The sequence below is a fragment of the Pygoscelis adeliae genome, unplaced genomic scaffold (genome assembly GCF_000699105.1).
Source record: "Pygoscelis adeliae isolate BGI_AS28 unplaced genomic scaffold, ASM69910v1 Scaffold18, whole genome shotgun sequence".
NCBI classification, from domain to species: domain Eukaryota; kingdom Metazoa; phylum Chordata; class Aves; order Sphenisciformes; family Spheniscidae; genus Pygoscelis; species Pygoscelis adeliae.
The window spans coordinates 4234386-4237870 of NW_008825558.1; the positions used below are offsets into that span (position 1 = coordinate 4234386).

General features: G+C 35.2%; 1 protein-coding gene across 2 annotated transcripts in view; it reads right to left on the reverse strand.

The window, feature by feature from the left end:
* ZDHHC7 (zinc finger, DHHC-type containing 7) overlaps positions 1 to 2450 on the reverse strand; it is a 20797-nt gene extending 18347 nt beyond the window's left edge. Inside the window, exons 1-2 of one of the 2 annotated variants that reach the window (XM_009332319.1) lie at positions 2363 to 2449; positions 2154 to 2179 (exon numbers count right to left, since the gene is read on the reverse strand). The gene's annotated coding sequence lies outside the window, so the exon portion shown is untranslated. Of the gene's footprint in view, positions 1 to 2153; positions 2180 to 2362 lie in introns of both variants that reach the window. The other variant, XM_009332317.1, reaches the window with a different exon arrangement.
* Positions 2451 to 3485: the final 1035 nt, after the last annotated feature.

Sequence of the window (3485 nt, forward strand, 5' to 3'; positions counted from 1 at the left end):
GAAGAGCGGAAGGAAAAAACAGAATGGAAGTAAAGCTGTTGTAGTACGTTATTCACAACAAAAACCAGAGCAAGTTAGAAAGCAACTAAATTTGTTGACAAAACAGCTATTATGTTGCAAAAAACCCAAACCTGTTATAAAGATATATTGGATAACTTACATAATGGTCTCAGATCAGACCAACAAGGGCAACAAATGGTCGTGGTTAAATTAGCATGGCAATGGATTACATGAACCAGATTTTCAAAGAACACATTAATTGATTTAATTTAATGAAAACTCTTTTAGGGCTTTGTTCTTGTACCAATGTGGAACAAAAACAAGACTTGAAACCTTAATAGTTTTCAGAAAACCAGAATTATTTTCCAGGTATCTCTAACAAGCAAAGATAGGGAATGGCAGAACTGCAGTGCTATCAACAAACAGGAGACAAATGAAAGCTTAAACATTATGCATCAAGAATAGCCCGCTACTTTAAAAGTATACTGTATTCTAAAAATCATATTGATTCATGCTATTAAAGGCCATGTCTGAGATAAACTTGAAAGCATTATATTGACTGATGACAGTCACGCAGAAGTCTCTGTTTTTCCCCCTTGTTAATGGTAGCCTGTATATGACTGGTAGGAATTATGGCACTCCCGTTTACATCCTGAGACCTTGAATATAGGATGACTTTGTTAGTCTAAAATGATCAAAGTGACCCTTACCAGGTAAAGAGACTCACACTGAGATCGTTTTCGGATGAAGCTATGTATTTCTAAACCCTTTAAAAAACTCTCAATCCTATCTACCAGGAATCAGATAAACACATTCTGCCCAGTAAATCTTTCTGATTCTTAAGCCTTAATGCTAGAACTAGGCAGGAATAATCCAAGAGACTAGAAAGGAAAACAAGTATATGCAAATTGCAGTGTAGAGATCCCAGAGCAACAGTTAAAATAGCTAGCTGAGATACTCGTAGGACACAGTTAAGCGTGGGCTACATTCTCTGGTTGTGAAACAGAACAAACTGAAATACAGCTCTGGTGCTTAGATTTAGTTGCCAACAATGCAATATTACAATTTCTAGTAGTTACACTGTGTTTTCTATCCACATGTTAGGGTTTTTCATTGTTTTGTGGGTTTTTTTTGTACAACAGTCCCCTCTCTTACCAGAATGCGGCTACTAAGCCATGGATGAAAGTAGTCACATACTAGAAAAATACCTTAGAAAAGAACTTTACCTCCCTTAAAGGCAATTCAAGCTTAACTTAACCTAGATAATGCCCTCTTTTCAGCCACTTTAAGTGATTCTAATCTTGCCAAATGTTTACAGTTAAAATTACAACCTGTGCCAATTAATTTCAACAGCACTTTGGGACATCAACCACCCCTTGTGGTCAAGACTTGTAAAAGAAAAGTCAAGTTTCATGAAGCCTACCTAATTAGCAGATGGAACATGAAGATAACTAGGCAAATCAGCTATTATTTCATCAAAAATGGGCAGATAAAACTTTTAAGAAGTGTTATTGTCTAACTTTTTCTCTCATAAAAAAAAGGACCCACAAAAAAGTATGTACAATAAACTTTCAACTAAGCCTTGAAGTGTACGAGGAGCTGACAGCCAAGCAAAGTTATCACGCACACAAAATACCCAACAAATGCTCTAAGAGCCAAACTTCTTCTAAAGAGGTAAGTGGCAGTACTGCAGAAACAGTCAAATACAGTGCATTCACGTTAGTATTTTGTAAAAATATTTCTTCACTGGCAAATTCTGTTTTTGTTAACTCAAATTTCGGGTAAATTCAACCAAATTCACGATGGCAAAAGCACTAGCTTTTTTCCACCCCACCCCCCCCCAATTTTATCTTTTTGTTTTAAAAAGTCAATACATAAGTAATTTGCAACATTTTTTCCAAACAAAATGACTTTTTTTTGCCCCCACCAAAGGATTGTTTAGGAACCCCAATCCTTCAAGACCTCCTGCTGCGTAGATGTTTTGAAGTGTTTGAGAGAACTCAATGAATCAAAACCAACTTCTCAATTCTGAAACTTCCTATAGAACACAAATTTAGAATTCCTTCCAGCTAAGGTGCAATACCTCAGAAGAAAAAATATACAATTATTTTTCAATCAAGGCAAGTTTTCAGCTGCTCAAATCAACAAGTTACCTTAAATCAGAACAGACATCAAGATTCTGAAAAAAAAAATAAAATCAGTATTTGTGTATGTCACGGCAAATGTGAATTTTAGATCAATTCTGCAAGCAGCTCCTTTAGCATACAAATGAAATGGCATAAAATTACTGTATTCATTTTGTTTAACTGTATTAAAAGACAACCAAGAAATTTTTTAGCACAACAGAAAAAACCCCACATACCTCACAAATGTTTGGTACGTTATTCTGACATCATGTCCTTCCTTTGGGCTATCCTAGGCTATTCACATAGTCATATCTGATGTAATCTGAAAAGACATCATCAACAAACTGATTAGTAGAGCGCTCTTGCTTCACCAGGAAAATAGTGTTAAGCACCAATAATATACATAGATAGTAGTACTTTGAAATATGCTGCAAGTACTTAGAACAAACAAGCTTCTGATCAAGAGGAAAAGACATTTAGATTAAGCTATCAAAGAAGAAACACTGGTTAGAGTTTTTTAGTTTGAAGTAACATTATATGTCTTGTTCATTGTTTTTTAAGATGAGTTGGATATCCAGATTTTAGCATTACAAACTAACGTATCCAAAGACCTACTTATTTTTCCTGTTTGCCACTCCTGTATGACTAAGAGACAGAATATGCAAAAAATAATAATCTTACTTGACTGTCTTCAGAGCTTACAGCAAGGTTTTTGGTAGCAGGTCATTAATAACAAGCATGCATGCCTAGCACTATTTTTACAATTGTAAGGTAAGATGGGAAAATAATTGTTTTAACTCTAATTATTAGACCAAGCTATGGCCAATTTAAAATAAAGACGACACTAATTCCAGAATCTGTATATAAAATAAAATGGCCCCCAACTATCCAAAGGGAATATGCTCTTAGAAAGTTCTCCTTGCTGGAATTCCACCATACAGGCAAATAATTACCATACGACTTACGATATACAAATCAGTATAAGGACTGAAATGCTAGCATAAGCCGTTCTAACCACGCTTAGTTTTACAATACAAATGTTCCGTCATCTTGAATCACATTCCTTCCTTTTCATAAGGACATAATGCTCAAATCCAACACAGACTGTGCAAAGTAAGAGAGCATCAGTAGTTTTAAAAGTGTAGAAGATTTCCTTTTTCATAATGAAAGAAGAAGAGGAGGAACTTATTTTATTTAGAAAACCAGGTACTTCAAAGCTTGAAAATTTTAGCAGTTAACTTTTGGAAATCACCACATGGCATTTGGAGCCAGACTGCAGCACAAAACCTTGAGTTAGATTTCTCTTTGGGGAAGAGAACTGAAGAGGTGTGGGCCTGAATTTCTGACTGGAAAAGTTAG